This window comes from Gambusia affinis, linkage group LG05 (assembly GCF_019740435.1).
Source record: "Gambusia affinis linkage group LG05, SWU_Gaff_1.0, whole genome shotgun sequence".
Taxonomy (NCBI): domain Eukaryota; kingdom Metazoa; phylum Chordata; class Actinopteri; order Cyprinodontiformes; family Poeciliidae; genus Gambusia; species Gambusia affinis.
This window is the reverse complement of record NC_057872.1, coordinates 1023965-1042499: the sequence shown is the minus strand read 5'-3', so window position 1 is coordinate 1042499 and position 18535 is coordinate 1023965. Positions and strand designations below refer to the sequence as shown.

Here is an 18535-nt window from a genome sequence, read left to right as displayed (position 1 = left end):
CATCCAATGGTTCAAACATTGTATCAGGATGACAATGCACCAATACACACAGCAAGACTGGTGAAAGATTTGTTTGATGAACATGAAAGTGAAGTTGAACATCTCCCATGGCCTGCACAGTCACCAGATCTAAATATTATTGAGCCACTTTGGGGTGTTTTGGAGGAGCGAGTCAGGAAACATTTTCCTCCACCAGCATCACGTCGTGACCTGACCACTATCCTGCAAGAAGAATGGCTTAAAATCCCTCTGACCACTGTGCAGGACTTGTATATGTCATTCCCAAGACGAATTGACGCTATATTGGCCGCAAAAGGAGGCCCTACACCATACTAATAAATCATTGTGGCCTAAAACTAGGTGTTTCAGTTTCATTGTCTAACCCCTGTACATTTTCATTCGCAACACATTAAATTTGAATAAAAGTAATTTTGAAACAGGAAGTTACCCGCTGTCGTCTTTTCAAAACAAAAGCTGCCGGTGCTCATATGATTACCTCCCGGAATAGCTTTTCACTTGACAGTCTAGTGTAATAACATCACACTGTGTCACAGGTACCAGTTATAACATAAAGGATGGTTTTCATTTTGTCTCACAGGGAAAATGAGAAAGAAAATAGACACATTCACTATCTGTATTAGTGGAGTGTAGAGAAATGGCCAGACATGGGCTGGCCTATCACTGTAAAGGCCCCAACATACTCTGTCCACATGTACTCTACTCAGATTTGCTGTGTTTTTCAATTTGTTTTGTGATTAGAGACTAGTTGGTGTGGTTTGAGCTTCAGCGCCATCATAAAAAATAGAGTTGAAAGACAATGTTTCAAACTGACCTTGTGTAGCCACAGACGGAGGGAGCTGTACGAAGGCCACCAGCAAGCTACTAATATTTTTACAGATAGCATTTGCTTATAATATGTGACATTTCTAATGTTTTACTGTTGTAAATACAGCAGCTCTACTAAAATTCCTCATAATTATTAAAGAACCTTGTTGGCTATTGTTGTAAATTCACCTCAATCCACCATAAAGCCAAGATGGTGTATCTATACATAATAATGTTATATAGTCAAACTCAATACATCAGTATATAAATGAAAGCTAATTATCAGTAACTTCACTAAGTGTAACACACTGATTACAGACAGACTGATGTTTTCAAGCCTTTATAATTATGATTTTGTTCTTACACCAAAACATAAAGCAACACTTGCCACAAAGTATGTCACCAGACTACAAAATACACAAAATCCTTTTTATATATATATAAAGAAATAGTATTTGTATTTTATTTTCAAAATATCCAGTTTTTACTATATAAGCCCAATTGGAATGCATTTTCTGAGTTATTAAATATGACTATACAAACCAGGGATTTATAGTGGAGCACTTTGTCACTGTCATCAGTCTAGACTTACTTCTAGTTGTGCTCGTTTGCATAGTGAATACCAATATTCATAGCTTTACTGTGATGCATTGCTCAAGGCGCACTCTGCCTCTCATTCAGTGATGGACAAAGAAAGAAATCTTTCCCATGATACCTGCATGAACAAATTGGTATAGCTAATGTATAATCTAAAGTCAAATTAACAATTAATTCTCTCCCAAAATTAATTTTGGTGTAATTATAAGCAAACTGCATTAAAAAAGAGGCTGAGATTCTTTCCGAGCTTCCAAGTGCTCTTTTTTGCTCAACACCCAGCAGTAACTTGTTGTTGCTAGCCAGCCCCACCCACTTCCCCTAAACTCCTGGGCTGACTTGTGACCTTGAGGCCATTACCTAGATGGCCCCCGGTCCGAGAGTTGCGGAACTCATAGAGGGCCCAATTCTGATCTGGGGTCAGCTTGTCATATTCCTCCTCTGGCAGGAATGACTCTTCTTCTGCTGGGTAGACAATGCTACCCAGCTGACTGGTTGGAGAATTTTCTCTGTGGCTCTTTCACTTTCTGTTGGGATGACCTGCACTGAACAGTGGTTTTATGCTAGCCTTAACCAGCGTTCTCACAGGCTTTCCTTTTTTCCTCATCATTGTAATGGTGCTCCAGGCAGGGGCGATTCTAGGATCTGACTTTTAGGGCTGCTGAGCCCCCAGCAGGGCTAAGACCCATGAGAAGATATTCGTTGGTGCAGTTTTCTAAATCTAACTGCTTATTTACATATGTTCACAAACAAAATTAAGAGACATGTTGTCAGTAATTCACAGAACAAAAGAACAATGTTTATTTTACTCATATACCTATAAAGAGTAAAATCAGAGAAACTTTACATTTTTCCCAGAGGTGTATAAACTCAGTCTGAAACAGAATCTCAAGACCACATCATGCCTGCCAACATCTGCTAACATTAATGAGACACAAACAGCTGTGGAGTGACACAGTCGTAGAGTGGAAATTCAAATAAAATCTACATAAAACTATGCATTTCCAGTTATTTGAAGAACATTTTACTAAATTCATAGGATTAATAATCCTAAAACCAGTTCATTATCAAGGTTAATGACTAGTTAAAACTAGTCATTAATCTGAAATTTATCTGAAAATCATTCTTAGAAATTGCATTACCCTTATTTTTATCTGAACATTATGCAACTGTTGGCCTTTTTTCTTTAAACAAGAATGAATGTCCATCTATGGAAAAGTAGACATTATGAGTCAGAGTTTTACTATTTTAGTTCACAATTCATGAAGTGGGTTTGTCATAATTTCAGGACAAAACACATTTTTCTTCACTAAGAACCAGCCTAACTCCAACATTCTGCACTGTTCTTTAGTTTGACCTTATTTAAGTGACTCCAGAGAGATTTGGGAACTTAATTACAAAACACAACAATCACTAATCAAACTTCAAAAAAGACCAATAAGAGTAATTAACAAGGCTAAGGACAGGATCAGACTAACCCATTATTTATCCAAATATTTTGCACATATACAACATTTTAGGGGAAGGGTGGCAACCTGATTCAGGGGTGCTGAGATACATTTTTTGTGATGCTAAAGTCCCCTAAAACAGGCCTATATACGCCACTGGCTCCAGGTCATAGGCCTGCACCACCTGGTCAATCTGTGGGACCTTTGTGTTTTGCACAGGCATTTTTACAAAAGTCATCTCTCCTCTTCCTTTTTTCATTTCATGCAGGGCTTTCAGATTTCTTGATGGAGGAAATAGTTTACTTTCCATGCCAAATCGGCATCAGCCAGTCTCCTTTTTCCTGTCTCACTTTGGCTCACATTCCTGTCGAACTGAGAATCTTCACTGTTCATATCCTGCAGTAAACCCCAAAGATGAACCTGGATCTGTGCAGGTCCAGGTCCATCTCAGGGGTTCGCCGTCACATGGGTCAACCAGACTTTTCTGGCTCCATCATGGTCAGTTGAAATCGTCACCATGGGCCACACATCTTTAAGGTAGTCCTCATTGTTTTCATTCACTGCTTTCTCTCTGACCAAGCTTTTCAGCTTGAACTCACGGAAAGCTTCCGGATGCTGAATGTCGGGGCCAGAGGTCTCGCTAGATTTTTTTAGTTGTCTGTCAATTTGACGGACAACTAAAAAAAATCTGACATGTACTATTTTTACCTTTCAAATTATAATCATATTAAAATAGGCTATTCAGACACATTTTTAATGTGGTTTAGTTAATATTCACCTAGTCGATCCTATCACACATAAAGCAGATGAACACATCTAACTTTTTCTGCATACTGACAAAAATCACTGACTGTTCTTTGTCAGTGTTTTTTGTCTCAACCCAATTACTTATAATAAATTAAACAACTCCACTAAAATTACAAGCACTGCACCTTCTGGAATCTGAACACATAGTGCCTCACAAATTCCTCCTGGTTGCATCTGCAGAGAAATCTGCACTAGTTCATCAGTCAGTCGGATCTGTCTGATCCAAACCGATCAGTTGAACTCTGCAAGCATTTTATCTTGTGCGCCGGTCCAGGCATGCGCTTTTATGAGGATTTTTATGTGTGGTTTTGTTTTCCCCAAACAGACAGATGTTACACCTGCCTTGCTCCTCCTGAGTGCCGCTCTCCTTCTGGGCACAGGAGATTAATGTCTTCCAACTCCATTATTTAAAACCGCAGGGTGAATTATGCTTAAGTCTTCACAGCGGCGGAGCCGCGTCCGCATTAGCTTTACAGCGCACTGCGCATGTGAGGGTCTAATTAATTTCTACACCTCTGTTCATTTCCTCAGGATAAACTGCCGGTTCCTCTGTTTAGACTAAATAGATTAACACAACATTGCACTCTCTTTAATTTTTTTCTGTTTTGTATGTGCCGGAGACTGTAATTAAAGGCGCCATTTCAACCAAAGATTTGGAATGAGCTTCTGAACCAGATGCGCTCCTAAGCGTCCAGTTCATAACTCTTCAACACGCTGTCAGCTCCCAGTCGGCAAGACACATTTAGTTCAGTGTCCATGAGATGATATTTGTCGTGTTTTTAAGAAAACTGCTGAGTCAAACTGCATCATCGTTATCGGTTTATTCGGGAACACACCAAACATCCAGCATGGGCTCCATTATAACAATCAGCATCACCTGGCCTTCTTGAGCCTGACGCTCCTCTATGATGTCACCACAGGTAGCCATTTGTAGTCTTTAATCATAACATCACAATATTCAGAAAGGATTTTTAATTTATTGATTTTAGTTGGCTATGCGATAAACGTTTTGCGTACAGTCTATAATGTCTGCCTATGTGCACCAGTCATCTTTGGGGCGCGATGTGCTGGTTTTGGCTGTGCCCTGTTTTCTTCTTTCTCATTGGTGGAAACTTCATCTAGTTCCGGCTGTGTTTCTCGGGGATTCTGAAATAGACTTTCTTTAGTCTTCTCAACATCACGTCGTGCATAATTATCAGTATGTTTGCCCATTCGCCAATGGTCACCTCCATTCTGAGTGTGACCCTGTCCTTCAGTTGGCCAGCCCATTCTACCAGAATCCTGTAATCCTTCAGACCCGATGTCCGGCATGTATGCTCGCCATCCATCTTTGGTTTGCATTTGGCCCCAAGTCAGGCCCTTTGCTATCCTTTCGGATGTCCTCTCAATATCGAAAACCTCTACTTCTTCCTTCTGTCTTCTACTCTGAGTGGCTCGTACTCAATGGGTTGTAACCTTGGGCCGAGAACATGCTTTCTTCAACGTCCTCTTCTTTGGTGGTGAAAGGCTTGGGTTACTTTGCTTGTTCTTGCCTATCTTTCACTTTCATCAGGCAGGTTATGTTGGACTTCTTGACCATATGCTCACGTTCCCGGTCCTTCTTCTGCTTTGGCAGCAGACACCCTTGATTTTGACATGGTATGCTCTATGGTGCCGGTGTCGTTCTGGGAATTTCTTGGTCACTCAGTGTTCTGCTTTATTGTGAAAGTGTCCTCATCTTGGGAGGCAAATGGTCTGCATGCTGCTGTTTCTCTACTTTGGCTGCCATCTAAAGGCCATGTTCTCTCTGGCACCAGTGCTGGTTTGGATCAACCACTATCACCAATTCCTTTAGATAGAAGTAGAAGGCAGAAGTTCTTGGCCAAGGTTATCACCCCTTCTTCTGCTACTGTCTGTGCTGTGTTCCACAGGATGCTGTGTGATCTGAGCCCCTGGACGGTTACCACCACTCATCTCAAGCCCTTGTTGTTGGTTGCAACTAGTCCCTCCTCCACTCCATGCCACATCTTTCCTCAATAGAGTTTAATATCTTCAGCCCTTCAGCATCGACTGGGACAAGGATCACCACATAGTAGGGGAGGTTATAGGCATTAACTTAAATTGCATCCCCTCTAGTGGCTCCGGTATTGGTGATCCCAGCTATCCTTACCTCTTCTTGATAATTCTGATTCATCTTCATCTTTGCCAATTGGACAACCGTTCATGTTGCCCAATCTAAGTGTTCAGGCAGAACCCCACTTCTGCTTTTACACACCTAGTTTCTAGGTCCCTCCTACATCTAGTCGGGGTCCACCCAGGGACGCCACTTTGTTGTTGTGCTCTAACCAGCCCCACCCATTTCCACTAAACTCCTGGGTTGATTCGTAACCAGCTCTCTATCCAACGGCTCTGAAAAATTCCTAAACACCACGAGTCTTACTCTAATTTATGGTTCTTGGCACAATCTGTTTAAGCTGGTACTAAGAGAGACTCATCTAGCCACTGACTAACTACTATGCAGATGGCATGTGCTTTTTCAGTTAATGGACCAATCAACTGAATTGTCCGGTAACTGCATAACTCCAAGAACTACATCTGTTAATAGCAGCTCTCTGTCGAATTATCAACTTGAACTTGTCATCAGGCTAGATTAACTTTAGTAGCTTGTTTTAAGCTCCAATGGCATTGTTTATATTCATATCTAAGATAACCTTCAAAAACCTCCAAAACTCTAGAACCATGCACCATTGGTTTCACAATAATCAAAAGAACTATAATTAAAAGATGACACCAGTAACTTGATTGTTCACAACTCGACTTAGAATTTTCAATGCTTCTTTATGTTTGTAAGCTTTTAGAAAGGTTAAACAATAGCAAGAATTCCAATACTCAATGGTGATAAATTTGAAAAACATACTCAAAATCAACTTTTTATCCTTAACCACAACTATCCTTAACCAGGAGAGGCTTTGGAGGCAGTTCACGCATACCTCAAATGACCAGTAACTTCCAGAATCAGTTGACTATGCTGTTCTTGGTTAGGGATCCCCCTCTGGATGTGGAATGTGGGTTGATCATGCCTTCTGGATCTGTCAGCATATCATCAAGCTATAGAAGTGTTGTCCATCGACCAGGTCCGATGCGGGTAATAGGGGTTTCTTCTTTAAAGGTGGTTCAAGACTGTCCAATCTTGAACCACTGATGAAGGCTTCTCCTCTTGGATGTGATGCAGAGTTTTTGTTTCTTCATATCTCTTGTGTGCTGTCCCTCATAGATCTTCAGTTTGACTTTAACTATGTGCTTTCTTCCTCTTTTCATGGTCTTTTAGACCTTGTCATCGCATGGTTGTGTATGGCAAGATACTGTGTGACTTCTTACCCGTATTGCTTAATGTCCTTGGTGACTCACTTCTTCTTTTCAACTGCCATCTGGAGTTTCTCCCTTAAATTCACCCTTGTTCAGGTTTTTGGTTCTGCTTTCGCTGTGGTCAAGATCCTCTCTGCTTTTGTCAGCTCTCCTCCTTTCTGCACTCCCCTCTATCCTTTAGCTGACTGACACCTTTTATATTATTAGGTCAATTTAATTTCTATGGACAACAAAGATATTGTTTAGTTCACAACACATCCTCATATTTTTAATTATCAAAGAATCACCACTTCTTTTAAGTCATCATTCACCAATTCTAATTAATATGAAAATTTCTTACATGGAGCTGGGCAGAACTCACCACAATATGCCAGTTTGCACAACAAGCTACAAACTTGAAATATAAAGCTTCTGCTAATCTAAATAGCAACTCCAATGTGTGACAATTAACCATTTCATAAAAGAGTCCTTCTTTTATGGAATGGTTTGTTGAAGGCTTGTGTAGTTAGGGTTGACTAAGTAGATCTTTGTAGTGGGTAGAGGGCGCTGTGTTTTCTGAATTCTCAAAATCTTCTTTTCCAATTGTAGTTTGCTCATTGACATTTCCAGATGTGCACAGTTCACAAAGGTGGTGACATTGGAGGGAAGCTGACATTTTCTGTCTCTACAAGTGCTTGACAATGCTTGAGAAGCACTGACATTTGTGAAAGTGCCGAGCAGCGCTCTTGTATGATTTTCTATTATGAGAAAGTGAGGTAAATTAAACATTATATCTGTGCAGTGATCTACTCTCAGAGGATATCAGTAGAAAATGACATGAAAAGACGAGTGGCTGAGAAAGAGAAAACCAAGTACAGGAAGGAGATAACAGGGAGAGGGGAAAGACAGAAGCATAAAAAACAGAAGGTAAAATAAATACAACAGCCTAGCTGCAATTCTCAAGTGATTCATTGTGTGAAAGTCTTTTGCCTCTAAACCTCTTTCAACTGCAGCAGACAGCTCCCTGAAGTGTAAAAAGACTTGTGCTGTTGATCTTCTATGAAAAAGGTACAAACTGTTCAGCTCAAACAGACCATTGAATAATAATGACACATCGTTTGGAAATAAATTCACAAGTGCTTGTAGATTTAAACAGGCTCACAGAAAAAGAAGACACCCAACAAAGAGAATCAGAGTGTAAATCACATTTTTTTGCACATCAAATCTGCAAAACTTCCACAGTAAAAAGATTAGATTTTTCTCTAAGCTACAGAGAATACTAAGACAATGTATAAAATCATGTTGCAATCCAAGTTACGGAACATAAGCTAGATCAGTCTGATCATTGAATTTTTTGTTCTACGGCATTCCAAGATGGAGCAGAAAATTATGGATGATCAAGACAATCTTTGTGAGACAATTTCATTGAGGCAAATGCTCAGCACAACAATTTTGTACAGTGCAGTGCTTCCAGTGACAATGATAACGTCATATTTTTGAGGTAATTTAAAGAAAATTTAGATGAAAACTTGGTTCTTTAGGTGCTGCAGGGCTTAATTTTGGCACCACATGATACCAGAAACCCTACAGAACCTGTGGATCTTCCAGGGTGGAAGCTAATCTGTGTCCCACCACACAGTGGAATATGTCTCACTTTGTTTACAATTTTCTCACTGGATTACAAAGAGTCTCATCAAAAATTGTCAGCATTAGTTTGGTCACAACCATATATGTCACTGTGGCTTTGTGTGGTGCAGTGACACTTCCATCTGATCTCTTTTTGCCCTCAGACACAAACCCTTTGCCCCTACCCTGCCTTCCTGCACGAAGATTTAACATGCTCTCAGACAATGTCATGCTACTCTTCTTGTTCTGCAGCACTGATATTTTGACATTGATCACCATCAAACTGTCAACAACATAAATAGATGGAGGTACTGGGGTAGCAGGGAGGTGCTGTGGCAGGATAACATGGTTTTTCCTAATAAATGATTTTCTTTCGAAAGAAAATGTGCACTGAAGCAGGATTTACTACTAATTTGCAAATTTTTCTTTGAGGGAGATAATTGAGATGGATGAGGTCTGTGGTCTGGATTACTGTCACAGAGGATGGATAATGAAAGTCTGCAATGCTCACTGCTTTCAGTCACCCTGTTTATAGGATCTTCTTAGAATAGAATAGGACAGAATATGCAACATTATTGATCCCCAAAGGGAAATTGCTCATTTGTTGAAAGATACTCCATCTTAGGTAATAAATGCAACGTTTGTAAAATATTTACAAACTTTGTATGTATATATATATATATATATATATATATATATATATATATATATATATATATATATATATATATATATATATATATATATATATATATATATACCTAAGAGTGATAAGTTCAAAATGACTCAAGAAATAACCATAAATAACCATAAATGACTTGGGCATTGTAAAGCCTAATGGCAACAGGCAAAAATGTCTTCCTGTGGCGCTCTGTGCTGCACTTAGACAAAATGAGTGTCTGGCTGAAGGTGCTCAACACGTCATGGAGTGGATGAGACTCATTGTCCAAGATGTGGAAAGAATTCTTCTTTCTGACTCCAATGTCAGAGAATCCAGCTCCATTCCAACAACGTTACTGGCCTTCTGGATCAGTTTGTTCAGTCTGTTGGTGTCCTCCACCTTCAGCCTGCTGCCCCAGCACACCACAGCATACAGGATGGCACTGGCAACCACAGAGTCATAAAACATCCTGAGCAAAGTCCAGGAGATGTTGAATGACCTCAGATGCCTCAGAAAGTAGAGGTGACTTTGGCTCTTCCTGTACACAGCATCAGTGTTCTTGACCCAGTCCAGCTTTTTATCAATGTGGACGCCCAGATATTTATAGTTCTCCACAATATCCACACTGACCCCCTGGAGTCAGTGACCCCCTGATCCTCCTCCTCAAATCCACCACCAGTTCCTTGGTCTTTGTCACATTGAGCTGGAGGTGGTTCAGTCCACACCATGTGACAAAGTTGTTCACAGTACTCAGTCTCATCACCCTCTCTGATACAACCAACCACAGATGAGTCATCTGAGAACTTCTGGAGGTGACAGGACTCAGTACAATAGCTGAAGTCGTATGTATAGAGGGTGAAGAGAAAGGGAGAGAGGACAGTCCCCTGTGGAGCTCCTGTGCTGCTGACAAAACTGTCTGACACACAGTGTTGCAGGTGCACAAACTGTGGTCTGCCAGTTAGGTGGTCCACAATCCAGGACACAAGGGGGGGTCCACCTGCATTGGCGTCAGTTTCTCTCCCAGTACAGCCGGACGGATGGTGTTGAATGCACTCGAGAAGTCAAAAAACATAATTCTCAGTGCTTGCTGGCTGGTCCAGGTGAGGGTATGCGCGGTTCAGCAGGAAGATGATGGCATCCTCAACTCCAAGCTTGGGCTGGTAGGCAATCTGCAAGGGGTCCAAGTGTGGTTGTGCGAGTCTCTCCAGGGACATGATCCTTTCTACAGGATAACAGACAACATTTTGACTACAGTTTTACTGTAGTCAAAATGTATAAATGTATAAAACAATAACATTTTATTTTAGCCCTTTACTGTCCCTTTGAAGTCCACAGCAGATTTCAGAAATTTACATTGATATCTGAACAGTAATTCAGTCTGAAAATGTGCTGCAAATATTTCTTTCTGTCACATTCAGACTTACTAAGCCATGGAAATCTAAAATCAACTTGAATCAGAGTGTTTATTGGTATTTATATCCACATTCAGTGTAAATCTAGCTTTGAACTCTGTTGATCCTTGGAGTCTGTCATTTCCCAAGGTCAACATGGCCTTTACTCACTCTCAAAGAAGGATTAAGAGACTGGCAGACAAATAGATTATTTCTCTCCAGAGCAAACAGCAAGGGTTGGCTGATAAAATCACCAAATGTAACCATTTGTCTTCTACACAATGATTTGCAACTTTCTGGAAAATAACTGTAAATAGTGGAACATTTGTCAGTTTTAATTATGCTTCTTCAAAAACACATGTTTTTAGTTATCAGGTTAAAGTTCTGATTTCCCAAAAGTTGTTCCAAAACAACTGCAAAAGCCTTGGGCATGAAATCAGTTGGAACTACTGTGTTTTACTTTCTTTTTCACATTTAAATCACATTTAAGCTTTTCAATATTGTATTCTGTCTTAACGTATTTCCTCTTGATTAATTGTTATACAACTTGTGTGTAAACATTTATTACTACATAAAATTCATGAATATCATGAAAAAGGATAAGTTGTCATTACTTCTCTCCCAACCCAAGTAAGTCAGCACCATTGTTATAATAAAATATTTAATCTGTTACTGTGTTTACAATTTTTGGTTAATATTTTGTATTCAGGAAACGTGAAGCATTTAGGAAAAGAAGTATCATTTTAATAAAAACGTTTCAATGTTTTGGAGGTTGGCCATTCTGAATGGTTTGTATTTTACAGTCTGTGCTTATGCTCTGTCACCTGAAGAGTTCCAAAAATATTTATTCTACAGATATAGCTTGGATTAATTCTACTGTACCAGACTCTGTTGTACTTTCTTGTAAAGGTTGAAATGGATCTGAAAAAGAGCTCCAGATTCTGTGACAAGCCAGCACATTCTCACTCCCTACTCGTCAAAAATGTTGGCTTGGTCAGGTTCCCTTTGCGTCACAAGTTGACATTTTCTTGTCATTAATTGACATTCAGGGTTTTCTTATTGAATGCTGTAGCGCTCCCTAAGCATCAGAAACTGACAACGCAGGAATGAAGAGGATGAGTCTGCTATAATATTTTGAAAGGCATAAAAAGTGTAACCATCCATGACAGTCAATGAATCTGTTTTAAATAATGGTGTTAATTTGACTTCAGCTTTAAAAGATCCTCCAGTTCTCTAAATACATTCTGTGATTTTATCTTCACTTCTGCTTATTTTTTTAAGCAATACACTATTTTAATATGGTAGAATTACATCATTCTCACTAATGTCATCATAACATTGCATAATTTTTATTTTTACATAATAAAAAATTAAAACTAATATGGTAGGTGGAAGCTTTAAGGTTACATACGCATGGACAATAGGTAGCAGTCTGCATCTCCAAAACTGTATAAGAATAAGGCTGTATTTTCTGTCATGATTATAACAAATAAAGACGTATTCCAGACGCCAAAAAATCCAAGAAGTTGATGTCATCGCACGCCACAGTTGCACATCTTTGAGTATGTATTGTATGACAAACAGTGAGTGTTTCTTAGTGTTGTAATGATCACACTGTGATTGTTGCTACTGGCAGAGTCATATTGAATCATTAATAACTTCTAGAGGAGTTGTGGGGGAAAGCTGTGGTGCATGGCCTGATTAAGATGGAATCTGTCCTCCAAGGAAAGTAATATGTCTATAAAGACACTGGGATGATTAATTTAGTGTCAGCAATGCGTGATGTATCTTACATTAACCAGCGACTCAAAAATATGTGATGTGGGATATTTGTAATTACAGTACCTTTAGGAATACAACAGAATTCTACAGGGCATCATTTAGTACAAAACCAGATTCCCCAGAACTGCTGCAATAACAACAAAAATGATGTCTTAATTCTCCTGATCATATCTGTTCAACTAATTTCCTTTGAGAGGTAATACTCAGGAGTAATGATTTTTATTTTTATGAGAAAAAATTGCACTAATAACCAAACAGTCAAAAGTAATTCTTACTTTTGACTTACTTAAGAATTAATTAAGTAATTCTTACTTTTGACTGTGTAGGAGCTATCGACATTACATTTGCTTTATTAAAAGATTGTATAAAAACCGATGGCACCAAAAAAGTATTGCAGGCCCCACCCATAGCTTAACACGTCGTTGGGTCACCACTGGAGTTTTATCTTAGTGACCATTATGTTCTTGGTCACCTCACACTCATCTTTATTGTCTACTTATTTTTATTGGACCAGCAGATTTAAGAATGTCTGTAGTGGTGCCACAGTTCTTTTTGATTATAAGGTACTTTACATTTGTGCTTTGTCACAGTCTAGTCTCTGAGAAGCACAAGAAAGCATCTTAAGGATGACCAGTGGGAATCAGATTCACTTGAGATACATTTTGGGAATTTTTATCAAATAATTTGAGTAACAATGTATATATCACATTTCATCAAGATACTGATCAGCTATAGATTACAATAGATAATGTAACCTATAATGTTTACCTGCAGTAAACCTTCACATTTTGAGGAACTAATTAAGTAAAAAACTGACTGATTTTACCAACTGTATTAATTAATTGCTTTTTGCACAGGTTGAATGGTTTATGGTGATATGAGTGTTATATAAAGATTGCTTTGTGTCTTTCATAACTGCCGTCCAGCTTTATAGAAGCTTTGTGGAAACTCCTGGTACTTTGCACTCTAACAACTTAATCTGAAAGTTTACAGACTGACTTAATGTTTTCTGCCCTAATTCTGTCTAGTATTTTAGTCCACATAGTCTTGAACTCTTGTTTTCTTTAAATGATAAGTTTATTGAAAAAGTTAGTTAAAAGCTCCAAAATTGCTGGTGAAATCATTTTAGGGAGCATTGATCAGAGCAGGTCTGCTCTGTAGTAATCGCTTGTGACATGAGGGACCTGCAGTAAACCTTCAGCCTTTAGTGATTTCGTTTTGGCTTGAACAGAGCTCTCCCATTAAGTGTTTGTATTTGGAGTAAATAAAGCTTGGCTCCTGAGTTGCCTCTGACTGACACTGAGCCAGAAAAACCAGGCCATAGGGCTAACCCAAACAAAACACTTCAATCTGTAAGTATTGCTCTCCACGACTCCCAAAGGACCTGATTGATCCACAGGCCAATCAGAGTACATTGATCACATATTCTGCCTCCCTTCTACCTGCTCCTTTAGACTTCATTCTAGTACATTCATTTACTCCCTGTCAGAAGTACAGTGTTCCCCAGGAGGGCCATTGCTGTAAAGGCTCACAATTTGGCAACCTTTTCTTTTTACAGAGCCTCGTTTGAAAAAAGCTGTTGTGGTGGTTTTTTTCTTAAACAGTCTGCCAAAGGAAATGTGCTTACACTTCCATTATATGACTTTATTGTTTTTATTTATAATTAAACACTAAAAGGCTTAATCAATATTTAGTCAGAGATTATGAGCTATGACAAGAGATTCTCATGCCACCATGGGCATCAGCCGCTTTTCATTGGCTGATGCCCATTCTACGTAGTAGCGCGGCTACAAAGTGCAAGGCCGTCTCACAAACACAAATTCTTACAGCATAATGGCAGCACTGATACAACTTCTACACTTTGAAACCTGTCTGCTACACAGACTTACGTTAGCTAAACAGATCAATATTCAATGTGTACTGTATCTGACACTAAATACACTAAAGATTTTATTTTAACAGAAAGGGCTTTGGGCTAAACTGTTCCTCGTGTTAGCCACTTTAGCACCAAGTACAGCGAGTCAATCAACCATCGCTGTGTTCAGGGAAGCGCTGATTAATAATCCAGAAATAAATATCAAGCCTGGAAACTTGATTTCTTAACGGACTGAATGTTGTTTTTAACGTAATCTTTGCTGGTCTTGGGGCGCAGGCGGTTGCCACGGTAACAGTTGTGCTTAAACTACAGAGAGAGAGGGAGTAAAAAGGTAGAGTGGTTTTGAGTTGATCACCTGTTCAGGTTATTTTACCTTTGTTTACATTTGCTGTTGCTCATTACAGCCGCTGTAGTTTCTAAACGTTGGACTAATTATCTCGTTCCTTTGTGAATTTACGTCATTCACAACAAACATCAAGTAGAACAAATATATTTCATAAACTTTTAACAAACAAATGGCTTCTACCGCGATAATTCTGTGAAATTAAATGAATTATATTCCAACTTCAGAAGATTTTCCTTTACCTTTCCGGAGCTCTTTGGTTCCTCCTATCAGTCTGTAGCTCCTCAAATTGAGGTCAAAGTTCAGATCTACCATAACTGACTGACACCTGCTGGCCTCAGGTTTTCAACCAGCTTGTGACTGAGAAACCAGTAACCTCCTCTCAGGTGATGACAGGAACTTGTTAGTTCCTCTGTCCATTGCAGTAGCTGATATATTGTGAAAATCTGGTAGAAATGATGCTGGAGGCTTTGTTTGTGAGACTTGCGGTCACGTGGGTCGGTTGTGGGCAGAGCTTGGTAAGGTCTATTGACAGTTTGTGAGAGCCCCATACCTGTTCACCTCTGATGGTGAGTACCACATGGCACAGCTAAATACGCTGCTTAAGCAACACAATTATCACTTATTAAGAAACTGCATCATTTTTAAGTTTGGGATACACGGTAAATCAATTTCCTGGGTTAGTCAATGTGCTGGACTATAATATTAGTGGACAAAAAGTTTAAATGGTTGATATATTAATGTTCCAGGAAACACAAAATAAGTTGCAGACCTACTTTTTACTGCAACTGCCAGAAAAATGACCTTTGACCTTTGCAATATGTCTTCCCCTTCAAGACTGAATTTTCTGTCAATCAACTGTGAAATAAAGGCCACTAGTCAAAAAATCCTTTAACAAATCTTGTAAGAAAATCCACTTTCAGTCAATTTTCCAACATGCCACATGATGAAGGTTTTGTTTCAGTTCATTTATTTTGCAGTGTGCTGTGTTGCTAATAAGATTCAGACTTCATTTAATTGTGCAGATATTTCAGATAAATTAACTTGCATAAGAAATTAGATGCAGTTGAGACTTGATATTTGCATTCACTGTAAAAAGACACGTACATATAGGCCTGTCACGATAGCAAATTTTGCTGAGTGATAAATTATTGCGATAAACGATAGTATTGTTTGAAGACCTTTTTACTCTGATTTAATGGAAATTACATTATAATGCATGCGATTTCCTGCCAAAGATAGATAGACTTTATTTTCAAAAGAACATTTAACACTGGAACTGATAAAATAAACAAAACCAAAAACAAAAATAAAATGGATTCCCAGTCTCCATTAACAAAAATGTACTTGAATAAAAAACACCAAAGTGTAAATAAATACTGGATTCAACCAAAAGAGTTCAGATTATGAAGTCTGTAAACCATATTGTCCTTCAGTAATCATTAGATTTAAATAGAGAAGATGGAACATCGACTACCTGATGCAATAGTTCACACTACACGTTAGTTCACTCCTACATTTTATCCTTAGGACAATCTTAGAAAGTTGATCGTTCTAAGATTGTCTCTTGTGATCATCCTGTAGTGTGTGGTGTGTTACGGTAGATCGTTGTGGCCGCTCCGATCTAAATCAGGGAGCTTAACGCACCCTGTTAAATGTGACAGGTAACCAATCAGAAAGTGCGGATTCTCCTCCTGCTTTCTGAGGGGAAGTTACAGAGGGGAATCCCAAACAGCCGACAAGCCAACCCGAAGTCCAGCGGACATTGGAGATGATATGTGGAAACAACATTAATATTTGTTCAACATTTCATGCAAAGAATATAGAAATGACGATGGGAGGAGTTGGAGTGAAATTGCTCCCAGTTGATGAACCCGGTAACTTTTCAGCTGTTCTTCATTAACGTGACATAAATAGGTTCTAATGATTTTCATTCAGTCAGGACGTTACACTGACACTAGAGCCACATGGACTGCAGATAGATTGTAGTAAAGCATTGATTAATGCCTGGTTTTAAAATAAGTTCACTGGACTTGTAGCCATTATTTTGTTCCCATTGTTGGACACCACACCGTTATACCTAGGATTTCTGTCGGCTAATGTTTGGTCTCTCAGGTTTTGAAAATGGGTCGACAATCAGCCGACAGCTCTAAGATGGTGTAGTGTGAACTGGACATTAAACTAAGGAATTGAGGAAGGGAGGGTCAGTGGAGAGCAGTGGAGTTGAGCCTTTTTTTATTCAGTGTCATCAACAGAAAGAAAAAAAGGCTGGAAGAGACAATAAAGCCGATAATTAAAATGACATTGATAGTTTTAATCTATCGTACGATTATTTGATTTACCGTTTATTGCGACAGGCCTACGTACACATATACAGTGCGTGACCTCTATTATATCCCTCTTGCTGTCAGTCATTTGTGTGTGATTTTTCTTCTTCTTTTATGGGAATTCAGTTCTAACAAGTTTGTTTGAATCTGCCTTTAAACTATGTGAAGACCTTGCAACAAGAAATGAAATTTTTCCCTTGGCAAGGTCTCCATGTGGGCTGTTTGTGGTTCCTAATGGAGTGTGATGGCTCAGGAACATTTTGAAACGTGCATAAATCTTTCATAGTGAGACTGTGGTGGTTTATATTTATGATGGCTGCATATCAGAGCATTAAGGAGCGTGGTTGTGGTGCTGACAGTGGTGACAGCATGTTCATTACACAGGGCCAGTGCAATTGTGTGGTTTCTAATAATCTATGGGTAAATTTTTCTGCCATATTCCAACAGCACACATTTTCAGTCTGAAAGCAACATTTCATGTATTCTGTTCTCAAAATTTTTAATCCTTTTGCTTACATTTTTATTTTGAAAGCAGGCCTTCATGTCTTTCTCTTCAAAACTTGTAATGGTTTGGATTCTCTGCTTGCTTACAAAACATTAGCCATGTCTGAATTCAGGGTCTGCATCCTTCGAAGGACGGATTTGCAGACCGTTTGGGTCATAGCGTGGTGACAAGGCCTGTACTAATTCGAAGACTCCTTCAAAATGCGACCTTCAAATGCGTCCTCCTTTTCACCAGATTTGAAGGATGGGTCCGATGTATCCTTCATGGCCCACCATATCCCATAATTCATTGCGGGTCCACACCGGCGATTCAGGCAAAGCAGCAATGGCGGTGTAGTGCAACAAATTGTTTTGCTATATTTTGCTGTAACATAAGGCAAAAATATAAGCGTGTAAGTGTCAAATATCTTCTTGGTTCATCAATACATAACCTAATTGCAATATTGCTCCAACAGTTTTGGAAATGTCTGTATCCGCCACATTAACAGCCAGCTCCCCTCTCCAGCTGTGAGCTGGCCGGGCGCTCCAGGTTCAGATTATCAGGAGAGAACGCCTGACTCCCAGCACATTGTTTTAAAAGCTCCAGCTAGCTTTCCACAATGAGTGGAAGTTAAACACCAATATTATTCAGACAGGTGATATCTAGTTGTAAAATATTTGGTTTACTAAAGTATTTTATTTATTTCTGATCAAATTGGTTCTTCAAACATAGTTTTATTTAACTGTAATATCTTATCTGAGATCTGGAGAATATTATATTTGAAAATGAATAATTTGCTTATATTTATTCCTGGTAGAAATGTGCAATACATGTTTGACCATGTATTGCACAAAAGAAACTAACAGATTTATTTTGTTTTACAATGGAAATATCCTTTGCTTTAAAAGGTCAAGAATAATGCATAAATCAGAAGTAATATATGGTTATATAACAAACTTTGGTTCCGTTGTTCTTTTTCTTTGCTGCTCTCTGCTTTACGCTGTCACAGTTGCTATGCAACATGAATTACACTGAGGTGGGGGCAGG

General features: G+C 39.0%; 1 protein-coding gene across 4 annotated transcripts in view; it reads left to right on the top strand.

Annotated features, from left to right (window-relative positions):
• The window catches only part of grik2 (glutamate receptor, ionotropic, kainate 2), a 369508-nt gene that overhangs the window by 109489 nt on the left and 241484 nt on the right, over positions 1–18535 (top strand). The gene's annotated exons all lie outside the window — the stretch shown is intronic.